Here is a 12,838-nt window from a genome sequence, read left to right as displayed (position 1 = left end):
AATATAAATCATTATATTTGGCTTAAATTTCATCACAAATTTGTAACAGATTTTTGATCAAATATTCCGTTATAAAATAGTGACAGAATCATTTTTGTAACAAATTTTTAAATCTAATTACAATAATTGTGACAATATATTTCGTTACAAATAATTTGTGACAAACTAATTTAGTCACAATATGGCTCTCTTACCTATATTAGTAACAAATTTTGGATAGATTGTGATAAATTAATTTTGTCACAAATTTTATTTAAATTTTTAATTTTAATATATATATATATATATAAATAAAATTAGCCATCATAATAAAATAAATATAATATAAAAAGTCACCGCTAATAGTTGACTAAACAAGTTGCACTAAAGAACAACACAAAGTATTTAAATCAGCAATGATAACTCCAGCATTCAAACTCCATCCGCGTGCAAAATTCCTAGAGCAAACTAGAACGAGTATTTAAATGGAGTTTTTATGCTATCAAAGTTCCAGAACATATCGAACAGCCTAGTGCAAGTCCTCTAGCTCATGTTCAAGATCCCAAAGTTCCAAAAAATATGAGCAGTAAAACAACAACTGGAGCCTGGACAACTATTGTGTAGCTGGACACTAAAACTACATGAGCAGCTAGATCAATTGTCCCAAAAATACACAAAATTTTTGCATAATTATGCAAACAACTACATCAAAAAGTCTACTTAAATCAATGCAAATAGCTACAAAATAAATCCGAGCTCCCAAATGATTTCTAACTCATACGAATATGATTTTCCATCTACACCTTAAAAATTATATGAGAGAGTGAGTGAGTGTGTTACCTGCTCAGTCTATTCTTTCATGTACTGCCGGGGATGGACCGTGGTGGATGGATAGACCATGGTGGATGGGTACGCATGTTTTTAGAAGAAGGTTGCTGATAGGTTCAGAAGAGTGGTCCATGATTGTCTCCTTGGTAACAAATATTATTTTCTTTTTGTAATAATCTTATAATATAGTAAGAAAATTGAAATTGAACTTCTTTTCAATAAGATCCAACATGACTTAAATTTTCCATTTTATAATCAACAAAGAATATAAAAAAATCTCACTGACAAAAAAGATTTGAGCAAAAAGAAGAAAATTCAAAGAAGCAGTACATATATAGACAACCCATATGAGTTCCCATGCTGTTGAATCAACCATGCATCAAACCTTTATCTACTATCCCATCTAAAATTGATTCATCACCGCATACAAAAGTCTTGTAAAAATAAATATGCATATGTATATATAAAATAAAGTTGATTTCAAACCTTAAATTAATAAATGTACAACACACAACTCATGTTCCTCAACCTGCTCCTTGCAAAGTGTTTGAATTCAACACTTCTCTACCAGAAAGCTACAGTTTCTATTATGTCCTTTTGCAGTGGAACTTACTAAGGTTTCTTTCTAACCTTGCAATTAGGGGCGATGCTACAGTTTTGCCTACAGATTCGGCAACTCAATAGATTTTGCTTGGACTTGTATTTCTATTTAAAATATATTGGCATAATACATAAACAAACATTCAAACTTGACCTCAGTTGGCAAGTAAGTATTGCAATTTTATTGACAGTGCACATCTAGACACCTCAACTCGTCTCCACTGTTTTCGATTGAACAATCCAACTTATAAAATTATTATCTATACACCTCCAAAATTTATGTGTCACGTCAGCGTTGGGTTTTCATGAGACACCTCCAATTATTATAAGACAACACTTTTACCAAGAGAGAAATACACATGGCCTGGGTGACTACTATATCCTCAAAGTTCCATGAGAAAGCCTATTCCTTTATGCCCTGATAAGCAGTCAATTTGCAAGTGTTAACTTGAGTTGGATGGTGGGCACTATATCTTTGTATCTTACTGTTTCATGTCCTACTAGAAGATTATGTATCTTGTGAATGGTGAAGTTAAAATATATGAATCTTATATAGGTGTCTGATAAAAAACATGAGATAACAGTGGCGGAGCATCTTTATCCAAGGGGTGTCAATTCATTAAAAAACTATATTGTATAGATTGATAAGAAAAACTTATATAGATATACCATACATTGAATCATTTTTACTTCTTCGTGTACTTATTTCGGCTTCCTTTAGTGAAATGCTAACTACACCACTATTAAGGTTATGAGTTTTTGTATCTTTTTCCTAGTTCTTCACATAAATAAGTATGGATTTACTTGTTTTACAAGATTCTATGTTCCTTCCCTGACATTTTCTGGTGCAAAAAATATGAATTTAAAAAATTCATTAAAGAAGTCTATAGACCAAGGCCTATAAACATTCAGGCATAGCGAAGGAAGTCCAAGAAATTCAACCAATCAAGCATTTATCAGAAACCACAAGTATTTTTCACAATCCTTTAAATCTTAAACTATGTGGATAATGAAATAACAATTATTCACTTTAAACTCTTAATTGAAGAAGAATGGGAACGAATTTGAGCAAAATCTACAAAAGACTCAAAAATCATTTAATGTTCAAAGAATTCAAATCTGTGAGCAAGATGACAATGAAATCAACATTTAAAAACAAAGACGAATTTGAGCAAAATTTTCAAAAGACCCAAAAATTATTTACTGTTCAAATAATTCAAACCTATGAGCAAGATGACATTGGAATCAAAAATGAGAAAAAAAACTTCAAATCAAAAACATATAATTCAAATAACTATTTGTGCAAAGCTAAAGAAAGATTTCATTTCATATCTATGATAAAAATGAAAATAAGAACAACAAAATCGAATCACCATTATTTTTTGAAATGTAAAAAATAGAATATGAGAAAACTTACCTCAAGATGTTAATAAGAAGAACAAAATTTGAGATAGATGTAGGATTTATTTGAGAAAAACTTGATTCACCATCATTTTTTTATTTCTTCTCAAAGGTTAGTTATGCAGATAATGAAAGGTTTGCTGTGTAGAGAGTGAAGAGTTTTTTCTTTATTTTCTAAGGGAAAAATAAAAGCTGTAAAATAATTTAAAGGGAAAATGAAAAGAAGAAAATTTTTTTAGAGGGAAATGAAAATGTCCTCAAATTGTGCTTTTGTTTCGAAAATTAATCCATCAAAATATTTTCAAAATTTGTTATTTTTTTATATTTTACTTTACATTAGTTTTTTTTTTTGATTTTTTGTGAAGGAATGTTCAATCCGTCACAAATTTAATCACGGATTTGTGATAAAAAGATATTATTTTTTCTTATCAACTTTATGTTATGACAAAAATATGTCCGTCACAAAAATTATATTTAAAATCTATCACAAATTAGTCACAAATCTGTTACTCTCTTAATTATTAAATGAAAAAAAATTTAAATTTTATATTTATACAAGAATGACCCATCACAAATTCATCAAAATTCTATCACAAATTATGATAAAAGTGTTTTGTCTCAACTATTCTATCACAATTTTACCATTTTCTTGTGGTGGATATACCCCCGACATACGTATAACCTATGTGTTATGACTCTAAATATTTATTAATTTTTCATCAATTAATATCAATTTAATCAAGTTACCTGAAACACTATTTGACTCACTATAATTGATTATATCATGACATTCTTCTTGTAATGTCCTTTGGTTATCTTCGTTTGAGGTAGTTGCATAGACAAATTCTTTTAGAAATTTTATTTGCATACTGAACTAAATCGTCTCTTGATTTTATTGAACACAACACATTAATATTACTTGTTATATTATTTTAATATACCATATTTAGTATGATTCTATTTTAATACATCATATTTGATACTACTATTCTTATAAGCCCTATCAAACCACTTCATGCTTCTTCAGAACACCATATGTGATGCTATATTTATGATTGTTACCATTTTAATAATCCTATCAAATTAATTTATTTTTTCAAAAAAAAATAATTAAACACATACAATATTAAGATTACAATATTGAATCCATAAAACGGGACTATTATTATCTAGTATAACAAGAAAGATTAGAAAACAGAGGATTTGACAGGGGGCACGGAGGGAGAAATATAAGGGAGAGATTTTCATGTGTCAAACAATAGCTAGTCTCACACAAAAATAACGTCGTGTACCGCACACATCATATGAGAACAAATACTTTGCCACATTGGTTTTCTGGTTTAATTTTTCTTTCTTCAATTTGACTTTTTTCGGTTCGACTACTCGATTAAGTCAATAATTATAATCAAAGTTATATTTACGTGTTGAAAAAAATAAAAATTATATACAAAGAAAAATAATAATATTGAATCTCTTAAATATATTTCCTAATATAAGTCACGAGCAAAATTTTAAAACACAATATTTAAAACTTAAAAGTATATCAAAAGAAGGTTCAAACATAATATATAAACTAAATAATAATGAAAGTTTCAATACAATTAACTTGGCAATAATTAAATGCAATAAGCTAACACGTTAATCCGGTAGTACCCTAATAAAAAAGAAAATAATTAAATGGGATGAAAGTGATAAACTTACACTCTAATTCTAGACCTAAATATAATATATGTATACAAAACACTTGGACTTTTTCGTTTCTTGATTTTTTATTTTCTATATCCAAAATCAAAACAAAAACCCAAAAAAGAAAAAAAATCAGAAATGAAAACAACAACAACAACATATTCCTTGTATTTCCATATAATGGGGTCTGGAGAGGGTAAATGTACGCAGATCATATCACTACCTCAGGTAAAGTAGAGAGGTTATTTTCGATAAAATTTAATTCAATTTGATTTGACTTTTAGATTTAATCTGAATAACCTACACCCCCACTATTGCTTGTTGAAATGATATAAGAGATGTGCCCTTTTGCAAATAATCCAATTTGCTTGAGTTTTTTCTCTTGTTATTTATCGAAAAGGACGATAGTTAGATGTTCTACCTTTTGAAAGAATATAATTTGTTCTCGAACTTAATTTATATTATAGGATTTAACTAGTCATAATTTCTTCTTTTAGAAAAAAATACTTTTTCAAATACATAAGTTGAAAATATCAATAAATATTTATATTATTATAATCATTTCATATTCTCATGATTGGAGATAAGATAAATATTAAATTAAATTCTAAATATAAAAAGATGGTTAAAATGGGAAATATGCCTATAAATTGGAAGATAGGAGTATATATGCTTACTGAAAGTAAAAGAAGTTCAAATTGCACAACTAGTTGTACATTTTCACAACTCTACACGAGTGTTTCCTTTTCTCAAAAGAAGCTTTATGATGCATGGCTCATGAATATTGTAGCAGCTCCAATAAATATAGGCTTAAAGTCATTGCCAGGCACCTAAAGTTGTTTCGAAAATTCACTTATATCCTTCAACTAAGGCCTGTACCTATCAGACCCCTAACCCACCCGAATTTGATCCAATTATGCCTTTTTACCTACATGGAACACAACATGTTTTTCACTCACTTGAGGCGCGCGAGGAGTGATTTTTTTACAAATTTACGAATAAAAGGTGCCAATTGGCACTGAGGATCCCAAAAAATTATTAATAAACAAAATTTTTTTAAAACAAAGGTTCAACCATTCCCTTCCCCCCAACAATCCGATACCTCCTCTTCATCTTCTTCTCCCACCCTTCTTCCTCATTTATTTTTTTCTTAAACTTAATTAGTATACGTAATTATATTATTTTCCTTTATACTTTCAGGAAATTAAACGTAGGTGTTGTATTGTTCAAATAAATTTTCATCCTATTCAAGATTTTGGCATAATCATCTAAGTTAATCACAAAAAATAACGTTATTTCTCTATAGATGGAATTTTCTGTAACGCCCCAAAATCTATTTCCTGGGATGCCACACGGTGCTCCAAACTACAAGTAGTCCTGAGCTAACCCTGGCTGCCTTCTATTAACTCTAATCTCAAAATAAGGAAATATAATTATAAAATCATAATAATTGCGAAATACTTATCTAAAACATCTCAACCTCTCAAGTCTTAGTAAAGCAATACTGAAAAGAAAATTTTAATGCTGACTCAGTCTACAACTGAAACTACTAGTCCAACAAGCCTCTAATAACTAAATCTAGAGAGCCACTGGTGCAGGCCCCAACTGACTCAAAATGTCTGGAATGAATAACGGAAAAAAATATCTACTAATGAAATTAGAAATCTGAATACTAAGTCCCCGAACTATGAGAAATCACCAGCTGCAAGGATGTAGATAAGGTACTCGAAAATCACTCACGCTTTTGAAACTGAGCACCTGAACCTACATTATGAGACAATGTAGCACATAGACATATATGTGGATCAGTACTTTAAGGATGTACTAAGTATATGGGGGTGTATGAAACAAGTAAACAATATCATCCAAGTTTATAAAATAATGCATGCTAAACATAAATGATTCACACGGGCTTAAGATATCTGAAATCTAAAAGTATAAAGCATGAATGGTAAAACATGCAATCTAATTCTTGTTAGTTATAACACTTAGTCTCTAAAAGATTTTTGTTCTAGAATCTGTAGTCTATAAGCTTTAAAATTTTGAGGAAAAATACTTTATCTGAAAAGTTATTTATTATTTTATACTAGTAGGGAGGTTCTCTTAACCAACATAAACCATGCGAGCTACATGGAGTCTAATGTATCGTCCTCCTTACCTCACGTTGGGGAGAGATGTCATACTCTTGCCAGGGAGTATAACCTCAGCTTAAGTGATCACTATCTCTGCCTCTATGGGCACTTTAATCTCAATCCTATGGCACCATATTCAAGCATCTTTTTTAAATATCAATTTCATCCTAAGTGACGTGACATCTCATGTGGTCGCACATCTCTCCACTGTGCTCTTGTTAAATATTTTGTATCAATTCATTTCTTTTTTTCTTTTCGTTTAGAATTGTTGGCGTGCATGTACTTATTTCTACTCTGTTTTTATGGAGTAATGTTGTTAGTTTTTTTTTTGGTGAAAAATAATGTTGTTAGTTGTTAGTTCCTTTGTTTATTCGAATACAATATATTAATTACTATTACTTTACATATTTGATTACTCCAAAAAATAATTATTGTAATAAAATAATAAAAGATATTATGAATACTTATAAGGTACTATTTTTTTTATTGTTTTACTTTCCTTTTAGACTATTTTTAAAAAATATATATTTTTCTTTCTTGCTAGTAATTCTTTAATTTTAACTTTTTTTCATGTTATGTTTAAGTTCACGAGATTAAGATATATTTTGATACATTTCACGTGACTTTAATTTGATATATAAAATTTAAAGGCTTTTCTTTTACTTTATTAAATTTTGTGTTAAATCAAAATCAAACAAACAAATTAAATCGAGAAAAAATATTCAATTAATTCAAATTGAAAATGTTCATGTTGTTAAAGGTAATTATAAAAGTGTAACATGTCAACTAAGTATTCATGAAAAATGAGATTTGTCATTCTAGAATAAACCAAATTATACACTACAACAAATAAATAAAAATTAAGGGTATAACAACTAAAGCTTTGTAGTATAACTTTATTTACACTAATTCTTTTAGAAATTTTATTTGCATACTGAACTAAATCGTCTCTTGATTTTATTGAACAAAACACATTAATAGTACTTGTTATATTATTTTAATATACCATATTTAGTATGATTCTATTTTAATACATCATATTTGATACTACTATTCTCATAAGCCCTATCAAACCACTCCATACTTCTTCAGTACACTATATGTGATGCTATTTTAATAAATTGTTACCATTCTAATAATCCTATCAAATTATTTTTTTTTTTAAAAAAAATAATTAAACATATACAATATTAAGATTACAATATTGAACCCATAAAACGGCACTATTATTACCTAGTATAACAATAAAGATTAGAAAGTAGAGGATTTGATAGGGGGCACGGAGGGAGAAATATAAGGGAGAGAGTTTCATGTGTCAAACAATAGCTAGTCTAACACAAAAATGACGTCATGTACCGCACACATCATATGAGAACAAATACTTTGCCACATTGGTTTTTAGAGGTGTACATTCAATCTTTTGGTTTTGTGTTATTTCGTTTTTAATTTTTAAAAAATATAACTCATTTCGATCAAAAATAATTTTTTTTTGGTTTAATTTTTCTTTCTTCAATTTGACTTTTTTCGGTTTGACTATTTGATTAAGTCAATAATTATATAAACTAAATAATAATGAAAGTTTCAATACAATTAACTCGGCAATAATTAAATGCAATAAGCTAACACGTTAATCTGGTAGTACCTTAATAAAAAAGAAAATAATTAAATGGGATGAAAGTGATAAACTTACACTCTAATTCTAGACCTAAATATAATATATGTATACAAAACACTTGGGCTTTTTGGTTTCTTGATTTTTTATTTTCTAGATCCAAAATCAAAACAAAAACCCAAAAAAGAAAAAAATAATCAGAAATGAAAACAACAACAACAACAACATATCCCTTGTATTTCCACATAATGGGGTCTGGAGAGGGTAGAATGTACACAGATCATACCACTACCTCAGCTAAAGTAGAGAGGTTATTTTCGATAAAATTCAATTCAATTTGATTTGACTTTTAGATTTAATCTAAATAACGTACACCCCCACTATTGCTTGTTGAAATGATATAAGAGAAGTGCCTTTTTGCAAATAACCCAACTTGCTTGAGTTTTTTCTCTTGTACTCTATCGAAAAGGACGATAGTTAGATGTTCTACCTTTTGAAAGAATATAATTTGTTCTCGAACTTAATTTATATTATAGTATTTAACTAGTCATAATTTCTTCTTTTAGAAAAAAAAATAACTTTTTCAAATACATAAGTTGAAAATATCAATAAATATTTATATTATTATAATCATCTCATATTCTCATGATTGGAGATAAGATAAATATTAAAATTAAATTATAAATATAAAAAAATGGATAAAATGGGAAATATGCCTATAAATTGGGAGATAGGAGTATATATGCTTACTAAAAGTAAAAGAAGTTCAAATTGCACAACTAATTGAACATTTTCACAACTCGACATGAGTGTTTCCTTTTCTCAAAAGAAGCTTTATGATGCATGGCTCATGAATATTGTAACGGCTCCAATAAATATACACTTAAAGTCATCGCCAGGCACCTAAAGTTGTTTTGAAAATTTACTTATACCCCTCAACTAAGGCCTGTACCTATCAGACGCCTAACCCACCCGAATTTGATCCAATTAGGCCTTTTTTACCTACGTGACACAACGCGTGTTTTTCACTCTCTTGAGGCGCGTGAGGAGTGATTTTTTTACTAATTTATGAATAAAAGGTGCCAATTGGAAATGAGGATCCCAAAAAATTATTAATAAACAAAATTTTTTTAAAACAAAGGTTCAACCATCCCCCCCACCGCAATCCGATACTTCCTCCTCATCTTCTTCTCCCACCCTTCTTCCTCATTCTTTTTTTTTTCTTAAACTTAATTAGTATAGGTAATTATATTCTTTTCCTTTATACTTTCAGGAAATTAAACATAGGTGTTGTATTATTCAAATGAATTTTTATCCTATTCAAGATTTTGGCATAATTATCTAAGTTAATCACAAAAACTGGCATTATTTCTCTATCGATGAGATTTTCTGTAATGCCCCAAAATCTAGTTCCTGGGATGCCACACAGTGCTCCGAACTACAAGTAGTCCTGAGTTAACCCTGGCTGCTTTCTACTAACTCTGAATCTCAAAATAAGGAAATATAATTATAAAATCATAATAATTGCGAAATACTTATCTAAAACATCTCAATCTCTCAAGTCTTAGTAAAGCAATACTGAAAAGAAAATTTGAATGTTGACTCATAGTATACAACTGAAAGACTAGTAGTCCGACAAGCCTCTAATACCACTGGGACAGGCCCCAGCTGGCTCAAAATGTCTGGAATGAATAAGGAAAAAAACATCTACTAATGAAATTAGAAATCTGAATACTAAGTCCCAGAACTATGAGGACTCACCAGCTGCAGGGATGTAGTTGAGGTACTCGAAAATCACTCACGTTGTCGAGACTGAGCACCTGAACCTACATTATGAGACAATGTAGCACATAGACATATATGTGGATCAATACTTTAAGGATATGCTGAGTATATGAGGAGTAAACAATATCATCTAAGTTTATAAAAAATGCATGCTAAACATAAATGACTCACACAGGCTTGAGATATCTGAAAGTATAAAGCATGATTAGCAAAACATTCAATCTAATTCTTGTGATTCATAACACTTAGTCTCTAAAAGCTTTTTGTTCTAGAATCTGTAGACTATAAGCTTTAAAATTTTAAGGAAAAATACTTTATCAGAAAAGTTATTTATTATTTTATACTAGTAGGGAGGTTCTTTTAACCAACATAAACCATGCGAGCTACATGAGTCCAACATCTCATCCTCCTAAGGAGGAAACCTCACGTTGGAGAGAGGTATCATACTCTTGCCAGGGAGTATAACCTCAGCTTAAGTGATCACTGTCTCTACCTCTATGGGGACTTTAATCTCAATCCTACAGTGGCACGTAGTTCTGGGGTATGAAACCTTGAAAACATACCCAACTCGGTGCTAAATACTACTCCCTTTTTATTTGCTACACTCATCTCATTGGAAATCCACTTTTAAAAATAATCTCATGGTTTATAATGTAAACCAACTATATATATATATATATGTAATCTAAAATAAACTCTGAAAAGTGGATTTCAAAACTCAACTAGGGATCCCAAGATCAAATACTTTTTATTCAACTCAAAATATACTAGTCACAGGGTGCTCAAAGCACAAGTTCTTAGAATATAAATGCTCAAATTAGGATCTAATAACCCATGTCTCAAACTCACAAAATTTCATAGTAAATCATCATGCTCAACAGGTTTTCTTGGAAACACTTCAACCATATCAATATACTAAAATCAAGAATCACAAATATATGCTTAAACTCAATTGAAAATCCAAAATCAGTATCTCATAACATACTCGTGGTATTCAAAATTATAAAGAAGCATTCTTAACTCAAAACAAATGTGGAATTTCATAATTCAATAATATCATGCTCAAAATCATCAATAAGATACTTTTGGGTATAAACCCAATATCAAACATAAGAAATTTATTTAAAACATAATTTTGGGCACAAGGACGAAAGGATTGTCCTTGTTGAAACCCCACATACCTTAGATGATGAACTAAATAAATAAGCTTGATTTTTTAGATGTTATTTATGCTCTTGGATGAAGATTCTTGAAGCTCTTGGTCTAGGGATCTTAAATCTTAAAACAATTTGGAAAAAGGATGGTGGAATCTTGAGTTTTTTGTAGATGAATATTGAAGCCTAGGGTTTTGAATAAGAGTAATTTTGATGAAACTTAGCATATAATGCTTCTAAAAGGATTTAATCATGTGTTTGGATGGATTGGGGGTTGGGGAAAAGTCTAAAATACCCCCTTTAACTCCTAAAAAATACTGGAAAAATAAACTGGGGTCCCAATTTTTTACCTTGGTGCGACGCGCCACTATCTCACCAAGCCACTGGAAAATGCCAACTGGGAAAATGCTTGGTGGTGTGATGCGAAGGTATTGCATTGCCACCTTGGATGGGACCCAGAAACTCAACGCGACGCGCCATTATCGTGGACATTTACTGGAATCAAACAATTAGGGATTTGGCCCTCTCCACGATGCACCACTATCGCGGAGGGCCACTGGAAATTGACAAATGTGAATTTGCTCATCTTTGTGGCACGCTAAGGGTCCAGGTGACACACTGCCAACCTAAAGTGCTATAACTCCTTTGCTGAGTGTCAAAATTGGGCGAATTTGGTATCAATGAAAAGATTAATCAATTTCTCACACCGTGAAAAGTCCAAATCTGGGAAATTTTACATTAAATAATTATCATCTATTTTGGAAGATATTCTTTAACATTCTTGGGATGGATTTTAGCTAGAAAAGGTATGAGGTATTAAAATATCTCCTCTTTGGAAACATTCGTCCTCGAATGTTACTAGTTAAGCTAAAATTTCTAAGAAATCTAGGAATATAAGATAGCATGCACAACTGGAATAAACTGAATAGCTAAATCTAAATCATTCTGAGCTTTTGAGTAATTTTGTGAGTGCATGAACTTACTTGAGGACAACTATATAGCTGAATATTTGATTAGAAAACAACAAAATCAAGGAAGAGTATTACCTTAGGCTAAATCAGAGATTGCAGAGTAGAGGTGAGGGTACTTAGCTCGCATATCTGCTTCTGCTCCCAAGTAGCGCCCTCAACTAACTGATTTCTCCATAGAATTTTGACTAAGGGAACTTCTTTGTTCCTCAATCTATGGATCTGATGATCTAATATCTCAACCAGAACCTCTTCGTATGAAAGGTTGTGCTGAATATTTGAGCTTTCTAACGGAACTACAACGGTGGAGTCACCGATGCACTTCTTAAGCATAGAGGCGTGGAATACAGGATGGACTGCTAACAGGTCTGCGGGCAACTCAAGCTCATAAGCTACTTTCCCAACATGACTCAGAATTCTATAAGCGCCAACATACCGGGGACTAAGTTTCCCCTTCTTGCCAAATCTCTTCACCCCTTTCATGGGTGAAATCTCTAGATACACTAAATCACTAACCTCAAACTCGAGGTCCCTTTTCCTCACATCTGCATATGATTTCTGACGACTTTGGGTTGTCTTCAACCTTTCTCTAATTTTCTTGACTTTCTTCATAGCCTCAAATGTTATATTAGGCCTAAGCAAAGCAGTCTTAACTACTTCAAACCAACCTATGGGTGATCTATATATCCTCTC

The 12,838-nt window shown here is 30.7% G+C and overlaps 1 long non-coding RNA gene across 1 annotated transcript in view; it reads right to left on the bottom strand.

Moving 5' to 3' along the window:
- Positions 1-3,069, bottom strand: part of LOC124886557 — a 44,853-nt gene extending 41,784 nt beyond the window's left edge. The window contains exon 1 of the long non-coding RNA XR_007043917.1: positions 820-3,069. This is a non-coding gene — a long non-coding RNA (uncharacterized LOC124886557). The remainder of the gene's footprint in view (positions 1-819) is intronic.
- Between the last annotated feature and the right edge of the window lie 9,769 nt (positions 3,070-12,838).

This window comes from Capsicum annuum, chromosome 8 (assembly GCF_002878395.1).
Source record: "Capsicum annuum cultivar UCD-10X-F1 chromosome 8, UCD10Xv1.1, whole genome shotgun sequence".
NCBI classification, from domain to species: Eukaryota; Viridiplantae; Streptophyta; class Magnoliopsida; order Solanales; family Solanaceae; genus Capsicum; species Capsicum annuum.
The sequence above is the reverse complement of the archived record's forward strand: the minus strand, read 5'-3'. Positions and strand labels throughout refer to the sequence as shown.